The 21,735-nt window shown below is 42.2% G+C and overlaps 1 non-coding gene across 1 annotated transcript; it reads right to left on the reverse strand.

Moving 5' to 3' along the window:
- Positions 1-15,842: 15,842 nt before the first annotated feature.
- On the reverse strand, positions 15,843-15,916 carry TRNAN-GUU (transfer RNA asparagine (anticodon GUU)). Its single transcript has one exon. It is a non-coding gene; the product is annotated as a tRNA-Asn (tRNA).
- Between the last annotated feature and the right edge of the window lie 5,819 nt (positions 15,917-21,735).

A 21,735-nucleotide genomic window follows, 5' to 3' on the forward strand; every position in this document is an offset into this window, starting at 1 on the left:
AAACTGGAGACAGGACAGAGTCTTCCACACCTGAGGGCAGCAGTCTAGCTTAGGGAGCACAGGGCAGGTCATGTGGCACACTCACCTCTGTCACCTTCCAACATATTGCTGCAACTCTCCATGCCTCCATGCCTCCTGCCCCCTCCCCAGCATCTGGTGCTTGAGGCAACTGCCTCACTCTGCTCAATAGTAGGGCCAGCCCTACAGGGATCCCACAGAAGAATTCACAGGTATGGTTTTAAAAACACAACAACGATGACTCTAATCACATTTCTGCTAATAAGGCATATATTATTATTATTATTAATAATAATAATAATAATAATTTATTTATTTATTTATTTATTTATTTGTTACCCGCCTCTCCCTCTGGATCAAGATAGGTTCAGGTTGTTGTTGAATCATCTACATCTCAATCCCTAGAGGCTTAGAATTACCATTGTTATTTTTTGCAGAAATATGAACACGGGCCATCTTTCTAGCTCAACTCAGCCATTATCTAGAGTGATAATGGACGTCCATAGAAGGGACAGCACCTGTTCAGTATCATGATTTTTTATAGGTGCTGCCCAGAAAAACACATGGTTTTGAAGAAAACAGATCTTCTATCAGATCTTTAAGAAAACATCTCCATCCATCCCAAACACTTGCCTATCGAAGTCTTGCAGGTTTTACTATTGGTGTTTCAAGCTATTTACACCCATCTTGAAAATAAAACAGCTGGTGAGTGGTTTTTTTTGTTTTGTTTTGTTTTTTTAAAGGGCGGTCAGGTGATCCATATGGATGCTCTGCAATTTTAGCAAGAACAACAAAAGCTGGGCCTAAGTGCTAGGTCTACTGCCACTCTTGAGACACTCCCACCCTCCCTGAACAGTTACCATAGAGATTGTAGGAGCCACAAAGAGCTTCGGTCACATTACTGGCTGGGAGGGGGTCAATTTGTATGCATGAGCCCTGCTGGGAATGAAAGAATACAAAGGAGGACAGGAGAGAGAATAGGAATTGGGAGGTGGGGAGAGAGGGAGAAATGAAGAGAGAGATTATAAGGAGAAAAGAGGGAAAGAGAACCAAAGCAATTAAAAACAAAGGAGAGGTAGAGAGATGGGGTAGAGAAAGAAAGAGAAGAAAGGAGAGAGGGATTGAGAAAAGAGAGAATGAATTCATCTTGTCAGATACAGCACCTCTTGCCACTCACTGACAGGAAACGCTGCCTCCACAAGAGCTAATTCACAGGCAGTGGAAACCGGCAGGAACAGCAGGGGATACCTCAATCACCTGACCTCCCTAGAAAAACTGTATTGGGGAGGGGAAGTGGAATGAAAGAGAAGGCAGGGAAACTAATAAGTCCACCGGAAATGAAAGGTGTCAATTGGTTTGCTATTAAGATGGTTTGGAAAGAATCAGAACGGTATATGGCAAGTAAATAACCGAATGCAGGACCTGTCAGGCTGGAGAGCGCAAGAGCTCAACGTGGGTTGTGGGAATGCTCAGGCTTGGAGGAAATATTAACCATCCTGACATCTTTGGGCCTCAGACGCTGAAGAGGGGGCTCAGTGTCCTACGGCGCTCAACGATTGACCCAAAGCCCAGAGGGATTTGAAACTGATCTGTTCTTCATTACCATATTCATTAACCCAGTTACGCCTTCACGGAATAGAAATGGAAGAAATCATCTTGTTTCCAAGATATCATTATGATTTAATGGTAATAAATGCTGTTAGCCCTCAGCATTTATATAGCACCTTTTAAATGTTCAAAGCGCTTCGCATACATTATCTCAGCAGTTGAATAAACTCCTGCAATTTGATGTTATTTAAGCTGCCTATTAAGCCAGTTAATGGCATGGTTCGGCGGGAGTTTTTATTTTAGATAGTTTGGGTACAAGCCTTTTCATTTAATTTGACAATATCATTACATGATAAAAATAATTAAAAACAGTAAAAAATAGTCAGGTACAGCAGTGAAAACAGCCTAAAAATATGGGGTAAAGCCACTAATATTTAATAACCAATATTCGGTTTAATATTATTTTGAACTGGCTTGTTCTATTTAATTGTAATGTTTTGGCTTTATGTTGCATTCTAACCATTTGTGTCACCTTTGGAAATTAATTATGAGTTTAGAATGATCAGATTAACTCAAGAGTTTATGAAGAATTCAAAAACTGTGACAGATGTCCACCTGCAGTAGCCAGTATATTGGACAAAGTGGAAGCTATGAGCTACTAAAGCTGCAATCCTATTGAACTCATTGGTTCTTACTTCACGGTGGATATGTATAGGATTGCGCTGTTAGTCTCTCAAATGAGAACTCTGCAATAAATTAAGGATGCTGTATCTCTCAATATCAGCGTCTTTCCATAAAATGGCATAAAAATAGCCTACCTTACAAGGTTGGGAAGATTACTTAAGCCCTATTCAGGTGTTCTGTATGTAGCTTAACTAACACATGAGGATGTTCAGTAAGGATGATCATAGTAGCTCCGCCCCCTCCATTGCTGTCCCCATTACCCTCCATGTGTCAAAGCTTACTCTGTAGTGGTGTCCTTTGTATCAATTGGGGAAGATGTGTGTGGGGAAGATGTGTGTATCATCTACCCTGTGGAAAACCTGCTCTGTGTCATTTGTTCCCCCACCCCAAGAAATTCCTCACCCCTTTGCATTACATTTCTAGCTGAGAGACAACAAAGAAAGGAAAGGGAGAGACAATGGTAATAAAAGATTAATACAGTTTTCAAGGAGGATTTTTGCCTCACCCTGAACATAAAAAGCTGGGTCAAATACTTTGGCCCAGCATTAAACTACATGTAGGTTTATTTCAGCTGTAGATGTGTACAAACGGATATAACCAAAGGCTTCACAAAAGATGTAGATTTTCAGCTGCTGGTGGAAGGAGGGAATACAGGTGACACCACACAGGTGTTTTGGAAAAGAGTTTATTTTATTTTTAATTTGTACATTTTGTTAGAAATGTATACATCACCCTTCATCAATTGATCTCATAACATATTAAAACAACCAAATATAAACATTAATACTGAAACATGCACACTAAAACAGACCTCAGGATAGAACATATTTAAAGCACAATCCTATGCACATTTCGACAGAAAAAATATCCTACAACTCCCAGCATGGCTGGCTGGGGAACGTTGGAAGTTGTAGGACTTTTTTTCCTGTCTAAACATGCATAGGATTGCAGCATTAAAATGCTTAAGGGTAGAATCCTATATTCGTGAGAGGGACAAACCTTTATACTACAGCATTGGAATGTCAGATTGTATCTGCTCCAGACTCAGCAAGAAATATCCCTACCACTGATTTCAGCAGGTGACAATAAAAAATCTCCATCACCGTATCAGGGACTGCCCTGCCCACATCGACATGACGCAGCATAGGATGCAGCATACTACCGCCAGTATAGAAACTGCATGCATGGAGACCACAACTCAGATGACAGTATGTGCAGTATGGGTCTGTAACTCTTTGGCCCCATGTCGTGTACATTTAGAGATCACAAGGAGGAACTCTAGTGGGAGGAACTACAGAGAAAGGCCATATTGCACAAAATAAGCTGTCCCCAGAACACCCCTAGGAGCTTGATCACATTGCTAACACTTCTCTGCCTAGAACCCTTCCCTTAGGACTCCAGACACCAGCCCACAACACCAAACTCCACTCCGACCACTGGTGGGGCCAGGACAGAGCAGCCCACCCAGGTAAGCAAGGGAAGGGGGAATCCTCCCTTCATTATATGGGAATACTGTGTGTTGTGTGACCTGTACTGGATTAACACTCTTCCCACCCACCCCCAACAGCAGGGAATAGTGGCACTCACCCCCAAATTCAGGTATGTTCCCTGTTGGCAAAGGGCAGGAATTCCAATCCAACTATTGCCAGTGCCGGCCAAACACTCATGAGCACTTGCAGGATCATAACCCAGATGCATGGGGCAGAACAAGCTGTCACCACCCACAGTTCCACTGTAACCCAAATTAAATAGAAGTACATGGACTCCCTCTCTCCCCATGATGTGGAGAGGCCTGCACTGCCCAGAAAGCTTCAGCTGATGGGCAGTATAAAAATGTAATAAATAAGTAGCACTGCTGAGCAGTCAGATCGAATCATTCCCATCCCGGGTTGTGTATGGATAGGATATGGGCCAGTGCAGCACTGGGGTATCTTCCCCCGGCCCCATCGCCGTGGGTGTAATTGGTGTACGTTATTTAAAGTGGCCACTTACACATTGGCAAAAAGAAGGACAAAAGAGGACACCAATTTGTGAATGCAAATTTAGTAATAATTGCTATAATGTAAATAGAAATAAAATACATCTCACTAGAGTGGAGAAGACTGACGAGGTGAGCTGTGCGCCTGCTCAGTTTGCCATCCAGATGCTAACATTTCGTGGGTAACTCAGAAGCACTTGCTGCTCTCCTTTCTTAGGGTCCTTGTTTCTTTAAGCCAGACTTGTACTGGACAAGTTGTACTCTGCCAGCTCTCCAAAGCAGAGGGCAGTCCTCCATAAAGTAGGCCAACCTTCTTGGGGAAATAAAATGAGGTTTGGCCTAAATGAGTTCCAGGCCTAAAGGCCAGCAGGATAGAATGGGTGATTATCAGGAGCATTGCTAGGCATGGGTGCCAAATCTATTTCTCTGGACCCTTTCTTTAAGAACATGGGGTGGGGGCAATTTTGGGAAAGAGAAGTGGGAAGTGGAAGAATAAAGTGGGGGGATGTGTGTGAGACAACAAGAGGTTGCAAGTTAATTTTAATTCAAGAGGATCCACTGATTTGGAATGATCTGGAGTGGGGTGCAGCTCAAAGGATTTGTTTTATTTGTGATTATTGGGATGAGAAGATAATTGGCAGGCTTTGGCTTCTGTGAAATTTAAATAAATCCCAGCAATTATTTCTTAATCTGCATATATAGATATAAATTCATAAGAAAGATACAAAGACTAACAACCAGAGTATGGAAACATATATTTTAAGCTAACCCTTCACTTCTGACCTCATTTGTAATAGTGCTGTTTAATTTATCAATAGAAATTAGCATATGCAAATTTTATGCAGGATTTAGTCCTGCACCAGAACTTTAACATACATAGCGTCACCCACGGTGGTCATTTAAGGCAAAGTAAAAAAGAATGATTAAAGGCAGAGGAAACTTTTAGGTAGCTGAGGAAGGTAATGATAAATAAAACTTTTTCACTGCTTTGAAAAAACTGGGGAAGTACCGTAGAACATTTAAAATTATGTAAATAACCAGGCTGTAAGGCACACCCACCTGAATTATCCTGAGAGGAGTACATATACTGCTGCTTGCTTATATAAAGCTAAACACCACCTCAAATTCAGGACTGAGTTCTCTTTCCACTGTTGAAATCAACAAAACAACCACGGATTTTTTAGAGAACTGGATTAGTCTCTCAGTGACACAGGGAAGAAACCTCAATAAAAAAATTTGTTTATTTACTGCTTAGAAGAAGGGGGGAAAGTTGCTGAGGCAGAACTCTCCTCCGAAGCCAGCTTCTTAAAATGGTTGCCATCTTCGTCAGAGCCCCTGACTGCTTCTGAACAAATAATATAACAAGTTGTGTTTGTTTGTGTGCGCATGCTTTTCTCTTTTTTTGGTATGTGTGCACCTGCAAAATTGTGCAGGGTTTTTGAGCTCATCGTGGGTAGGCTATTGAGAGAATACAATGGGCTGGATCCAGATTAAGTGAGATGCACTTGGTTTCCACTGACATTAATGGAACTTAATTTATATCTGATGTTCATCCCATTGAGTTAAGTGGAATCTAACTTCAACTAACTTGATTGGGGTCCAACCTCAAATTTAGCACTAGAAGAGGAGGAGGAGCAGCAGGAGGAGGAGTCCAATCATAGTGTGATTTTTCTTTCTTTCCATATGCATGTACCTTAGAAATTCAGGAAATTTCCCTGTCTTGAAAACGATGGGAAGTTTATTAATTTTGCAAATTCAGCTTATGTTTTTAAAGCCGCTTTTTAAAAAAGCAAAGTTTGGGCAACCCTAGCCAGTGCCTAAGGAGGGATTTGTGGATTTCCTGAAATTTGCTTAGACTTTGTTTGTTTTCTTTGTCCAGAATGCCCGTGATGGAATCTTTTAAAGAAATACTGCCGCAAATACAATAGCATGTGTTTGTTCTCACGAAGTATATGTTATCTTCTACTGAGGGGTTGAAGTTGCAAGGAGTGCCATCTGGCTGTGGTGGTCCACTCCCATCTAAGACACAGACTGCTGAAATCATCAAGAGGGTTATTAACATGTACTAGCCTGCTGCAGTTCCACGTTTCTTACAAATTCTTCCACTAAAAATTTCCAAAGGCAGTCCAGTCGTCCCAAACAGTTTTCTTAGAGCCGCTGTTAACTGTCCAGCTGGTATGCAACTTTCACAGCTCCCTCTACCCTTGAAAACTGACCTACTCAATGCCTATTAATACTTTACTGCAGCAAATTTTATCTTCTTTCCACATTAAATTCCTAATTATTGTATTTTCAGCAGACCTTAGTCCAGTGAAAGATAATATTGCTTAACTACTTTGAGCTTTTTTTTTTCATTTTAGGAGCCAAAAATTAGAAAAACATCCAGTCCCAAATTCCTAGTCTATGACAGATTATAAAGACGAAAGCATGATTCGAGACTAAAATAATAAAAAAATGAATTAGTTTTGAGAGGGTAAAGGCATTCATAATTTGGCTTGGCAAAACGTAGGTAAATCATTGTTTAAAATCAGCCTCAATGGAGACATCAGTGGTATAGTGAAGAGGAAAAAGTGAAGAGGCATATTTAATAATACCAAACAAAATTATTTTTAACCTCAATGTTTTGCTGGGCAGGGCTGGGGGTGGGGGTGGGTCCTTCTACAGCAAATTTGCAACCCATCTTCTTGCTTGCAGAGCTCAACAAAAAACAAACAACCCAAGTCATCGTATTAGGAATTAATTATAAATATTATTTCTCAAACTTAGCCAGGTTTACAGTTTTGTAGTCTGCTCTGTAACAGCACAATCCTAATGAATATCTACTCAGAATATCTACTTCCTCCCAGATAAGGGTGTATAGGATTACAGCCTCAAATGTGCTAAATAAATTATTACAATTATAGGAAACTCTTAGTGGGCAGTCCTTGTTTAGCACAGAAGAGAGGTCTATCAACAATCACAATATCTAAAATGCATTCAAAGGCAATATATCTCTGACTAGCATGCTCAAGCAATACCTACTTTGTGAGTTTCCCAGGCCCATCTGCTTGGTCACTGCTGGAGGCAGAATACTGGTTTTAACATCCTGATCCCGCAATGCAGTTCTTATATTCCAACCAGACAGAAATTTGGCATAGCAAAGAAAGAAAACAATCTAAATAACTGCGGTGCATGTTTCATATATTTTTCCAAAATAAGAGCATTGGAAGTTATCTTGGCTCTTACATATTGGTCAATTTGGCCTGACCAATTCATCCAAGCATATATAAAATAGATGGGAAAAGCTTTGTACACAGATAGGCCCAGTATTGTTATCCTTTCTTTACAATACAATAATCTGTCCGTATGAAGATGTAAAGAAAAGTATAGGCCTCAAAACCTGTCTGCACCCATCCTTTTGGTTCTGGACATTTTGAAGCAAAATACAAATTAGTAATGAATTCAAATAAGATGCCACCTTGGGCTCAACACTCTACATTTGCTTCTAGCTCAACTTGTTTCTCCAAATTAAAAATCAACCAGAAGCACTGTTTTAGCTTAGCATCAGCATATTTTACCTCCATTTCATCACAACAATATTAAGTCTGCATCCTATGCACAATTACTTGGGAGTAAGGGAGCAAGCACAGTGAGATTCCCTTTGGCATCAATCGTGTATCCACTTACCCGGGAATATGTCTCATTGGGTTCAGTGGGGCTTACTGAACAGACATGTATTTATTTATTAAATTCATTAAACACCTCATGAAATAAATTTCTCGGGCGTTTTACAATAAATACAAATAAAATAACAATAAAAACAATATAAAACTAATAAATGTGACTGCACAGTATAAAATACAATATCAGGTTGCAGGGACTAGAATAACAAACAACATGCCAGGACTAAGATAATTAAATGCAAAAATGCTAAACTATTTATAAATATTTTATAAGTCTTGGGAGGGGGGATTAAAGCCTGAGAGAACAGGGAAGTCTTAGTGCAACGGCAGAAAAGTAGCAATGTGGGCACCAGGCAAGCTTCTCTTAGGAGAGCATTCCAGAGCGGGGTGGGGTGGGGGGAGCACTACTGAGCAATCCCTCTCTCATGTTTTCCTCCTCTGAGCCTCAGAATGCTGGGGCACTTGAAGAAGGGCTTCTGTTGATGACCTTAAAGTACGGCTGCAATACTTAAACTATTTACTCAATGTTAGTTTCAGTAGAACTGCTTTTTGAATGAGGGAGAACACTATGTTTTGGAAGGTTGTAAATTTGCAGATATTCCACCCTTAAATATAGAAAGGAAACAATATATTTTAGAATTTGTTTCCATGATTATATATAAAAGTAGGGTTAGTTGGGATCATAGTTTATGTGCTTTCACATTTATTCTGAGCCAGCTTAACTTGGCCTGAACGAAAATCATTTTTGAAAGGCATGTTTTCCTTAGCTGTTTAACTATTGTGCCTCTCAGTTCTTTTTCTCCAACAAATATATTATGAAAAGAATCCTTCACTGATCATCCATCCCACCCACCCCAACACACTCCAGTAATGTTTGCTTACTAAATACCTTGGACTCTCAGCAACAAATGGCATCTCAGAAAACTCTTTAACTTGGCAACATTTAAAAATCCAGGAGCTTTGAGTTTCTACAGATTTCAAGGAGGCCTTCCCCACTGAACCTTAAAGCATTCCTACAGCTCAGCCAAGTCCTCTCCAGTTAAGCTCATGTTCTCTGAATGACATCATTAGTTTGTTCTCCATGTACAAAGCGCTGCTTGTATCTTTAGCATGAAATGTCAGATATCCCTAAAAGAGCAAGGAGTCAGTATTTCCTTTTTCAGATAATGTGTTCTAGCCTCCTGTGATTATAGCTTCGAACTTTTTGTAGCACACACATACACCCATCTTCTGGGCCACTTACAAGCCAGAATGAAGTCTCATGAAGGACTTATGAAAAAACAACTTGGTGTCAAGACATGCAGACTTTCAGGTAGCACACAATTCTTCATCAGGCAGAATTTAATGGAAAAGTAGCTAGCCTGTGTAACTGGAAGACTTGCACACACTTTCACCAACTGAAACTGGTCTAGTTTGTATCATGTTTCTCAAGATCACAACAGCAGTGTCAATACATACTCATCTGGGAGTAAGTCTTGTTGAATTCAATGGGACTTATTTCTGGGTAGAAATGCATAGGATTGCTCTTTAAATAAATGAATTACAATGGTCCTGGAACACCATTCTGTTATCTAACATATATAATGCAACCTCTAGGCATCCAGCACTGTCTCTTGAAGTTCTCCTTTGGGTTTCTCTTTGCCAAGTTTATTCAGAGAGGGCACAGATCCAAGGAAAGTAAAACAGTAACTAGCAAAAGAAGAAGAAAGAATTTGCACTGAGCAAGGTTTTCTGAGCAATGTAACTTGCAGGCTTGTTGCTTCTGCCCCACTGAGTACCCCTGCATGGTTCCTCTCTAGTTAAACAAACTGTGTGTGTGTGCAATACCTAAAAAGCCTGTACTTACAATATAGATTAAGAACAAACCACTAGGCTGCACTTATTTCTTATGTAATTTAATTCATCTAAATAGGTCTCTTTCAGTATTGGTAACAGGGAAATAAAAAAAAAATCCACACACATTATGCTAAATTTCAGCCATGAGCTATTTTTAACAGCCAGAGTGTGGTGGGACACTGCTTCATATTTTAAGTGTAAGCACACTTTGTCAGAGGAGCCTGATCCAACTTCTGATGAAACTGGTGCCTGCAATTACACTGACATCAACAGATCAGGCTTTACACAAAACATTGTGTTTGTTAGATGAAAAGGGTGAAAAAAATGTATTCCTAATCAGCACACTGCTATGATGAATGTATTCTAGAACTATAATTTTTGTAGTGTTCTAGTGTGATGAAAACGAACAAATATGAGTCCTTGAATTTTCAAACCATTTTGCTGATATTATTAACATCATGTATTTCCACAATACCTGGGATAAAAACCGTAAAATCTTTCACCTTATGCCAGTTGGATTCTACAAAAAGGGGTCGTGTTATTAGAAACAGAAGGATGGAATAATGTTAAGCATGCCATTTCTTTACATCATCCATGCTGTTCCAAAGGTACATTTCCTACAAATATTCAATATGGCTATTTCCAGAACCTGCAGATTTTTTCTTATAAATCCACTAATATTATTATGGCAAATATGTATGTAACTCCAGTAAGAGGAGGAAAAAGACAGATTAGGGTAACTGACATAATGATCTCCTTGTGGGCATCCTGGAGACATCTTGGCTGGCCTTTGTTGGAAACAGGGGAGCATACCCAGATTTATTCAACTGAGTACGATTGAAATCAATGGGACAAGTTAGTCATGATGAACGTATGTCCCATTCATTTCAATGGGTCTACCCTAAAACGATTAAGGGTACAGTTTTATGCATGTTTAGACAGAAGGAAGTCTTACAACTCCCAGCATTCCCTAGCTAGCATGGCTGGCTGGGAACTGTGGGCGAGGGTGGAGGGATTGCAGGACTTTTTTCTGTCTAAATATACATAAGATTGCGCCTTAAATAAGTCTGGTCCAGGATGCTGGACTAGGTAGCCTGTTCTGATGCAAGCAGAAGACTTCCTACCTTATGTTCTCAAATTTCTCATACCTACTCCTTTTAATTAGGCCTGGATTAACCGAGGAGGGTGATATTTGCGGAAGATGACCTCCCCATCTAGGCGGCTGAGGTGTGTGGGGGGTAATACTTACGACCCTCCCATCGATCTTCCTCCCCGTGGTCCCGCAAATCGGATCCCTTCCGGGGTGGGAATCTCGAATCGCACTGCGCCCTAAAGCTGGCTGCGCACAGAACTGGAGATCGCAGAGGCGTTGCTCGGTTCTCCCTGTTGTTCTTTGCGCGTCTCCGCCCTGCCCTGCCCCGCCCTGGTAGGTGGCACCTGGTCTCTCGCCCGCCCCTATAAACCCTTCTGGTGCCCTCCGAGCCGGGCTCCTCCTTAGCAGCCGCGGGCGGGAGTGAATGGCAGCGCGATATCCGCGGAATGGGAGGTCGCCAGAGAGGAGCTGCCTTCTTCCCATGCGTTTTTGCATTCTTCCTTTCTTTTGGTCATAGGCCCTGCTGACCTATAGGTAAAGCGAGTCAAGGGAACTTCAGCCTCTTCTATCCTCTAGACCCATATTCCCCCGCCCACTAGAAAGTTCCTCCTGCTAGCATTGATTGACCCTGCGCGCATGTTCTCTCTCCTCTCATTGAAAGAACTAGATCTTTCGCTATTTTGACTCATCAGGACATATGATAATAAATATCCTTTTAATTTATTTTTTATTTAGATTTATATTCCGCCTTTTTTCTTCTTCTTGAAAGGAACTCAAGGCGGATTACATAATCTTGCTTTTCTTTATTTCATCCTCACAACAACCCTGCGAGTTAGGTTAGGCTGAGAATCAGTGTCTGGCTCAGTCCTCCAGTGAGCGTCATGGACCAGTGGGGCCTGGAACGCCAAGCACTCCACCGCACTGGCGAGGGTGGGATGGGGCGGCGAAGCGGTTTGGAGAAGTGGGCGGCGGGGTGTGTGCCACAGCAGGAAGAGAACCGGCCTTCTTCAGATCAGTCTAAACCCACATACTGGCTTCTTTGTGAACGATGCCAATGGCACCCTTAATAAGTGACATTGGTGATAGAACTTCCAGCAGCAATCACAGTGCCATCAATATGTACATGACACTCAACTCTCCCATTTTTATATCTGGGGAAGCTGTTGAGGATGGATGAGAGGTGGGGTGGGGGAGGATGGGGAGAAATGTTGGTGACAGCACAGGGCAGCACATGACTTGGAGGAGACGTTCAAGAGATTTTCGCAGGGGGGGTTCTAGACAGGTGAAAGAAGACGTGAGCAGAGGGTGGGTGCGGGGGCACTTGGCAATGAATCGCCCCAGGAAAAAGACCTGCAGGAGGCAACACTGGAAATGCATCAGCAGCCCTGGAATAGAGCAAGACGCCAGCCAATTCCCTCCCCCGGTCCAGAGTCTAATCCAGCCATCGCTTTCGGAATTGTGTTTCGGAAACTCTCCCCATTCCTAATAGATTATATTACAGATGGTCATTTTGTTGCGAGCCATATGCGTTTTGATGGAAATGTAGTTCGGTTTAGAATGGGACTTCATTCATCCTTCAATACGTATTTTTTTAGTCTCTACGCCTCACCTTAGCCAAATTGTTAGGGTAGGTAGATAATAACAAAATGTTGAAACATAGTACTTCATAATTCATGACCTGTATATATTTAAACGCTGCTCAGAAGCCAGATATGAAGATAAGCCTTCTGTTGTGTTTTACCTGAAGCTACTTTCTTTCTAAATCATAGTAAATACAAGTATATCTCGATTTTAAATCTCCTAGACTTGGACAAATACCCTTAGTGAGGGCTGTTTTCAGATTTGATCTGTCAAACTAGAATCAGATTGTGAGGGGGTTTCTTCTCCTTTTATCAACCAGCTGAGATGCAAAGAACTTCAGGAACTGGATGTCAATAAAATTCTAAGGCATGTGCCTTATAAACCCATTTTAATATTAATTAAAATTATTTTAATTATTACCAAACACCCCTCTCTCGTTCTGTGCACGCACACACACACCAATGCCAAACACATCTTACATCGAACTGAACTAGCACAATCCTTCCAAAGTGAAGCAAAGTCCAGTTGAAACCAATTGTATGTAATAGTGGTTAACTGTGGATCGTATCCTATGCATTTCAAGCTTTCTTTGCCAACTGGTGGAGAACTTTGCCATCCATAAGGTAAGTATTGCACAGTTATAAAGTATGTTTTGTTATCTGCAGGAGTAAGAGAAAAGAAAGATAGCTTGAAGTTTTCAAGCTACATTCTTCCTTGTCTAGAAACACATGGCTGAAATCCATTCCATCTAAATCAGCAAACGACCTCAATAAAAAAAAGGAATTACACCTCCATCACTTCTCTATTAGTATCATGTAGCTACTAAGATATTTATTTAGAACCTCGTTCTACTTAGAATTTTGTGTCGAATAAAGTGTGTGCATATTTACTCAGAAGTAAGTCCCACTGCGTCCAGTGGGACTTACTCCCAGGTAAGTGTGCATTGGATTGCAGCCCTCGTGTCTATAAAAAGTGATATACTACTGTATGAATGCAAGGGCACAATGCAGCCAAATTTGAGTACTTAAGTGGGTCCTTTGATTTCAGTGGGAGAGATAACAAGTTCCATTGAAACTGATATAAGTGCTTCGTTTGCTGTGGATCGTGCCCTAAACCTTTTAGGGAGCAAACCTATGACGTATTTAGACAGGAAAAAAAGTCTTACAATAATCAGATTGGCTGAGGAAAGCTGGGAGCTGTAGATCTAAATAAACATGCAATAGGATTGCAACCTTAAAGTTCTGCTTACGGGTTAGGTCTTGTACGAGGTTTCATGTCATACTCAGGCACTTGTCCCATTCCTGCAATTAAAGTACAAGAGCGACAGGGTTACAACTATTCAGATTCTGAAGGGGTAGCCGGATTGGTCTGTCCTAAGAAAGATAACTAAGGGTCTTGTGGCACCTGAAAGATCAAGACATTCATTGTGGCATAAACTTTCGTGGACTGTAGTTGAATTTGATTAAGTAGACATTAGTCCAGAAAGGCTTATGATAGACCTATTCAATGACTCTTTTAAAATATAAAATGCTGCTCACTAGATTTACGAGGACATCATTATCTGCCCATTTTCTGGAAACAGGTCTGAATTCATGTAGTGCATGGCGATTTTTTTAAAAAAAAAAAATCCACAGAGAAGACCAAAGGAAATAACTTTCGAACCAACACATTAACACTACTTTTAAAAAGTGTTTTATCCTGCAAAGAGGTTACAGGGGGGTTGGGGGGGGAGGAACAATTTGTTCATAAAAATATGGAACTATGAAAAATAGGACTATTTAAAATATTTTAATAACCATTCTACCTGTGGTTTTTTCCCTTGCTTTTCTTTTATTTTAAATCAAAACAGGAAGAAAGATAAGAGAAAGCTTGTAAACCGGGAAAGGGAACTTGTGTTGTACGTTCTGACAGATCTCCTGAAACATAGCAATTTTTTATTCGGAATAACTGCCCTACTTTGGACAGGTTGAAAAGTTTTAATCAGATCCTCGGAATAAACGCAACGCTGTACTCTTCCCCCCCCCAAATAAATTGGGGTGCAATTTTAATTTTGTCAAAGGAATGGATTGGACCCGAAAGATAGGCTGCTGGTGGAGAGAGGGTTATAATCTCCACACCACTTTGTGCAAAATGAAACGGTTTAGAAAGAAGAAGGGGGTGCAAATTTAGGACGGAGACGTCCCTCGTTCTTTGCAGGAAGACGTAGCAACTTTTTGCTAAAGGAGAAAAGGGAGCTGGGAGGGGAAGAGGGAAGGCCTGGAAAATAACGGCAGCCTCGTTGTGCAAAGTGCAGACGGGATCCAAACCAGGCAGCAGCAACAGCAGCAAACCGGAAAGGCGAGGGGGGAGGGAGTTGAATGCGAATTTGGCTCCGCTTTCCTATCGATCTCCTTACATAACTGTTCCTCCTCTTGACATCTTTTTTTGCGCCTCCTCCCCTCCCCTCCCCTCTTTTCCGCCCCTCCCCCCCGGAATAAAATCTCAAAAATCCTGTCCTATGACAGCCGATGGCCACCGTAGAAATCTGTAGCTGATTGTTCGTACGAGGACCGCTGTAATGCGAATCAGTTGCCCGCATGATGGGACTCTAGGAAGCTGGGGCGCAGCAGAGCCAGCCTTGCGTAATGCTCTCGGCTTCGATCTCTGTGCCAATCATGATTAATGTCCCCATGCATTTAAAGAGAAGCAGGCATTTTCCTTACACCCCCGCCCCCCCCCCCCACTTTTCGCTTTAAACATGCAGGAAGGGGGTCAATAAATAACCGCAACCTCCCCTTCCCGTCCCGTCAATCCGGAGGGACCGTTTGTTGCAAAGGATGAAAGAAGGAGCAGAAACCGTCCTAGCAGACGGAACAGATACCCTCTTTCTGTCTGCAACTGCGGGTGCAAAGCAGGCGAGTGACCAGGGTCGGATCGCAGATGCTGCGGAGCAGAAAGGAAGATGCAAGGAAGGAAAGGGGCGGGGTGGCGGATGGCAGTGGTGGCAAGGCGTTGTTCAAAAAGCAGGACCAAGGAACAGGAATCCCCCTTGTGGGGCCCCTCCTGGAAGAGAGCTGCTTTGAAAAGGCAGACAAATCTCAGCTTCCAGCGCCAAAGGTTGCTCTGGAGGGAGCCAGCAGTGCAATCATAGCTTGCTCCGCTTCCTGGCCAGTCAGGGCTCCTTATATAAACCTTTTTGCCTCGCACATGGGTGTTATAAGGAGGGAACGTGCGTATATGTAAGGATCAGGTCTTTAAACAGAGTCTGCAAATGGGCCTGCTGCTATTGCACGGCCTTTTTTTTAATCTCCTGCGCAGTTCCTTTGCCCTATAGTCTAGGCAGCCACATACACGGATATGCACGCAACAGAACCCTCATCCATCCACCCCCCACCCCCGCCGCGTTTCCTTTGGAACCAGATAAAATGAAGGATTATTATTAATGCTGAAAAACGAAAGGAACCGTCCCTGGGTGGGCTCGAACCACCAACCTTTCGGTTAACAGCCGAACGCGCTAACCGATTGCGCCACAGAGACACCTGCGAAAAGCTGCCCTGGAAAGTTGATTGATCTAACTGCATCTTAACATAGTACTGCAATGTATAGTTTTCTTCTTAAGTGTTAGTCTGCAACAAATAGACACAGCCGTTTTTATCTTATTATAAATTGTTTAATGTTAGAAAATAAATAGTTATGTTGGAGTTTAATTAAGCTGCAATCCTATGCACACTTACCTGGGAGTAGGTTCCACGGAATTCAATGGGACTTCCTTCGGAGTAGATAAATGCAGGACTGTGCAGTTACATGAGCAAGCTTTGAGGCAGTAATGTATCTTCCATGGGAAAGTTAAATAGCCTACCACACCCCATTGACTCCAGAACAGCAATCATATTAACAAGTCAGCAGGACACCATAAGAAGTGTGTATATTGCAGAGGAAGACGCTATTAAAACTGTCTGCCATGCAGGATTACTAGTTATTTTTAGTGTAGCAGGATACACAGCGTCTCCAGCACATTTGCTTTTTTTGTCTGCTCCACTTCTCTGATATGTAATATGTATTTTCTTTGCTCCAAGTACCTGCAGGCATTGGGTTATTTTGGGGTTACTGGATTGTTGTTTGGGATGCATGCAGGCGTCCAAGCATCATTTTGGGAGGTTCAGTACAAATGACCTTGCTCCCACACGTATGCAATCTTGTGACTTATGAAATAAAGTGTCTGTTTTAATTCTGAAAGTATATTTTCTATAAATTTGAAATTGCATCGTGACACACAGTGGGGCTTTTGTAGTATGCCCTAACCCTATTTTCCCTTATTTTGCTATTTTTGTTTAAAGCCCAGCCTGAAGGAGAATCCTACAAAGCTTGCTGACTATTTTGTAATGTTTTTGGTAAGTCCTAATTTAGGTATTATCCCGTCAATGTTTTGTTTTTTGTTTTTTTTCTAATGAACCAATCTGCCTGCAATCATTTATAAATAGACCAATTCACTTTAAAGCCTTTTTAATTGCAAAATTTTTATTCCCCCCCCCCAAGCCAATTTCTTTTGCAAGGTCTCATTATATAGAAAAAATAGCTAGGTGGCCTTTGCTTCTTTTAGTTCCAGTTGTTTAATCTCCTTGCATTTCTTGCTACTTAACTTTCTATTTATATACAGACATATGGTGTGCATATGAGACGTTTACATATATTTATATCCCCCTAAATCAGCAGGCTGGATCTACGGTCCCTGGAACAATGCCCTTGATTAGTGGGACATTTCTCCCTCCTACCAGTTGCCCCTTCCTACCTATGCACAAAGTATTCTGGAATTGGTTGTTCTTGAGTGAGAATATTGGAAAATAAAAATTTCTCTGGGCAGTATCCAGTGTGACACTACCGCTAATGCAAAATACATTGCGCTAGCATAATCTCTGTTTAGTGAAACACCAATAGCACTTACTGGCACAATGGGTTTCCCTGGAAAACCTGTTGCGCTAGCAAGTGCTATTGGTCCTTCACACAAGCACAATATAATTTGCATTAGTTGTAGTGTCACATTGGATACTGCCCTCTGTCTCTCAGACTAAAAATCCTTGTTTAACTGTACAAGCACACTCTATCTGTTCTAGAGAAGGATTTGGGCCAGCAACCCACTGTACAGAATGTTGCTTGTTCTGCTCTAACACTGCTTCTGATTAACTCCACCAAATTTCACAAGACAATACATAATAGTTGCAGGGAAGTTAGTTTTGATAGATATCTGCAAGTACCACGTAGCCTCATTCCCCCCCCCCCCCATAGGGTAATAAGACTGCATTCTTGGTTATTCCCACCCACTCTCACCCCATGATCTCCCCGTGCTTGCTCCCTGGATAAATAATTGAGATTCAAGGCTGTTTCAATACATACACTCACAGATGGCAAAGACTTTCTTCCAGGGGTGTATGTACTACTTCACATATTACAAGAAGCTGTTAGATCTCAATACCTTTTCCAGAACCATTGATCATTGGCACTGTAATATATAATAACATCAAATATATAGGGAGTAGTGGTGGCAGAGCAGGGCCCTGAATCTCATAAATAGCTCCTTCCCTTTCCAATATATTCCTGTCCTGAGTAACTATGACCTCACTGGGACTCTGTCCTAGACTGAGTTCTGGGAGCCCCACAACCCTTGCAATAACTGTGCCACAGTTTCCCTCACACAACCAGTCGTGTTCAGGGAAAGACGGACACTGGAATTCTGGAAGAAAACTGACTGGTGGCCATGCTGATTCCAGACTTTTGGAGTGGGGGTAGGGGGTGTCCATGGGCAAGACGTCTCAGGGTGGACCCCACTCCCTCATCACTTCCCAGGAGAGAGATGGTGAGTAGGCAGAGGACAGGTGCTGCTCCCCTTATCCTCATTGCCATTGTTGTCCATGTGATCACCCCTTCTTGGCTATATGCAAGTGGCTAGGAAAAGGAGCAGTAGAACCACGGGGCTCTCATGGTGGACCCTCTTTCTGAGCATGGTCCTCAGCAGGTGCTCAGCCATGACAACCTCTTTATGTCAGCCTTGTCTGGTGGTGATTTTGGGCTCTACCTGTGGCTTGGGCTGCGGGGTGGAGGAAATATAATCCTGAGGGGACTTACTGGAATCTGCCTCAGATCCTGGTGAATTCAGTAAGATCCCATTCAGGTCACACTGGGCATGTACTAAGGTCTGGCATGCAAATGTGGGTTGATTATATCATTGAGCCAAGTCAGCATGCTCAGCCTGGGTTCAGGTCTAGTGCACTAAGCCAGCTGCTGCCCTCACAAAGGTCTCCAGTGGATGCTCTCTCTGCCCAATACAAAAGATCAAAATCACTCTCAAATTGGATCTAGGGGTGTATGTCACCCACGACAAGTCTTACAAATCCTATTAATCCCACACACCACACTGTAGGGAAGAGTATTTCAAATTCCACCACAACAGAAAACACAGGCCCCTGCTCTTGTCAGGTGATAGGAATAGGAAATATGTTCTAAGCATATCACACCGATAACAGGATATTGGATTATGGCATTATTGGATCATGAGCAAGATGCTTACCAACTGGTGGAACTATGCACAAAAATGTTCTCTCTCATTTGCTCACCTCTTCACATTTTGGAGCACCTCTCCTTTTCTTGTTGCTCACCTTCATTAGCACAAGGGTCAGTTTTGTACTTTGTCTGCTGTTTGCCTAATAATTTCCAGTATGCATCGCAGACATACTCCTCCCCCAAAATGCAAAAGTTGTGTGGTATTCTCCTGGACAATGTGAATACTGTAGTAAACCGTGGCACTGTTCAGTCCATTATTAGTCAACCTTTGTATTAACTGCATGGAATATTCACTTGCTGGTTTGCATTACATGATTTTAATCATGCAAATAGTTGTGAGAAGACGGAGGGAATTGGCCAACTGGCTGCTCATGTCAGTAAAGCTGTAAAAGCTGTATCTATGCTCATAAATCCTTGCTGTGGTTTTGTCCACTGGGAGAAGGAATATTTGAGAGGGGCTTTCTTCCAGGTGAAAGGTCATAGTTTTCCCCACCCTCTTTTTTCCTCACTCTCTTGCCCCAGCTAGAAAAGTAGTTCAGGAGGAGAAAATAGACAGACCTATTTCCTCACATCAGTCTTCTCCAATGCAGTCTCTAGGGTGTGCCTGAAAAAGACGTCACATGATCAAATATTCCCTACTCACCCTAGCAGCACAAAGCACTATTTTTTATAACTAAACCCTACAGGACTAGAAGTATTTCAGCAGCATCTTATAAGCACTATGCTGGTGTCCAGATGCATCCCAATTCAGGGAAGTCCAAAAAACCTTTCAACCCAGAAGACTTTGCGCTCCATCAGATGAGTGTTTTATTGCACGCTCGTTGCTGGGCACTCACGGATTTTCACAGGTTCTTCTCATGATGTCGACTGCCTCCCGCACGCCTCCCGTCCCTTCTAGACTTCTTCGCACCACAACCCTCCATCCCCAGTACGTCTGACTTATTTTAAAGATGAAAATTACCACTATCTCCTGCTGTGTGCAGGAGAAGCAGCAGGATCAAACCGGCTCACTGAATGGGTCACATGCACGTTGTTTACTTCCTCTTTCAAAAGAGGGAGTAATGAGGGACAAATGCACTGGCAGAGAAGCGACAATAAGCAAACACGATTTTCTCCTGTGTGATGACGCTCTTTGGTTATAAATACAGTTTATTGTTTTGCCTATCAAAAGAACCCGATAGAGATAGAATCATAGAATAGCAGAGTTGGAAGGGGCCTACAAGGCCATCGAGTCCAACCCCCTGCTCAATGCAGGAATCCACCCTAAAGCATCCTTGACAGATGGTTGTCCAGCTGCCTCTTGAAGGCCTCTAGTGTGGGAGAGCCCACAACCTCCCTAGGTAACTGATTCTATTGTCGTACTGCTCTAACAGTCAGGAAGTTTTTCCTGATGTCCAGCCGGAATCTGGCTTCCTTTAACTTGAGCCCGTTATTCCATGTCCTGCACTCTGGGAGGATCGAGAAGAGATCCTGGCCCTCCTCTGTATGACAACCTTTTAAATATTTTAAGAGTGCTATCATGTTTTCATCTCAATCTTCTCTTCTCCAGGCTAAACATGCCCAGTTCTTTCAGTCTCTCTTCATAGGGCTTTGTTTCCAGACCCCTGATCATTCTGGTTGCCCTGCTCTGAACATGCTCCAGCTTGTCTGTGTCCTTCTTGAATTGTGGAGCCCAGAACTGGACACAATACTCTAGATGAGGCCTAACCACGAAGGAAATATTAACAACTTCTTCATTAAGCTCTGTGGCTGGTGCACTAGGTAAGGCTACTGCACCAAGTGCGCCCATTCCTAGAGACGTCTGATCTGGCCATGGCCACACATGCCTTAGTTACATCCCATTTGGATTACTGTAACACACACACTATGTAGGGCTGCCTTTGAAAACTGTTCAGAAACTTCAGCTGCTCCAGAATGCTTCAGCTAGACTATTGACTGGAGCTGGTTACAGGAAGCATGTGACTCCCTTGTTAAAGCAGGTTTAGTGGCTATTGATGTGTTTCTGGGCAGAATTCAAAGTGCTGTTTTATGAGCTATAAATCCCTTAACAGTTTTGGACCAGGCTACCTGAAATACCACCTTCTCCCATAGGAGATTGCCCAGTCCTTAAGGTCTTCTGGAGAGGCCCTTCTTTTGAGACTACCATCCTTAGAGGCACATTTCAACATCTAAGGTCCTCCTCCGGGTGCCTACTCCGAGGGAAGCTCGGAGGACAGCAACAAGAGAGAGGGCCTTCTCTGTGGTCCCCCCCACCCCAAAATGTGGAACAATCTCCCTGACGAGGCCTGCCTGGTGCGAACATTATTATATTTTTGGAGCCAGGTCAAGTCTTTTCTCTTCTCCCAGGCATTTAGCAATATGTGATGAGCCTAGGTCTGTTTTTTTAGGCTCATAGGTTTTTTTAAGTTGTGATAGCAGTTTTAAATGTATGTGTATATTGTATGTTTTTGAGGTTTTTAATTTTTGTATATTGTTTTAAAGCATCTTAATCTTATGTAAACCACCCTATGGGGCAGTATACAAATAGAAATTATTATTATTATTATTATTATTATTATTATTATTATTATTATTATTATTTTGGTTGCGAGGCAAAAGAGGGCTTTTATGTGTCCACTCCCACACTGTGGGATTCCCTCCCAAGGGAGGCTAGGCTCCCTCCCTCTCTGCTATCCTTCCAACAGCAGGCAAATAGTGCTTTATTCAAGAAGACCTTTGGCCTATAAGTGGGTCTTTGGGTTGGGTGCTGTTTTTATTCAGTAATGGTTATTTTTTATTGTATTTTAATGATCTGTATTCTT

Source organism: Elgaria multicarinata, chromosome 1 (genome assembly GCF_023053635.1).
Source record: "Elgaria multicarinata webbii isolate HBS135686 ecotype San Diego chromosome 1, rElgMul1.1.pri, whole genome shotgun sequence".
In the NCBI taxonomy this organism is placed as follows: Eukaryota; Metazoa; Chordata; class Lepidosauria; order Squamata; family Anguidae; genus Elgaria; species Elgaria multicarinata.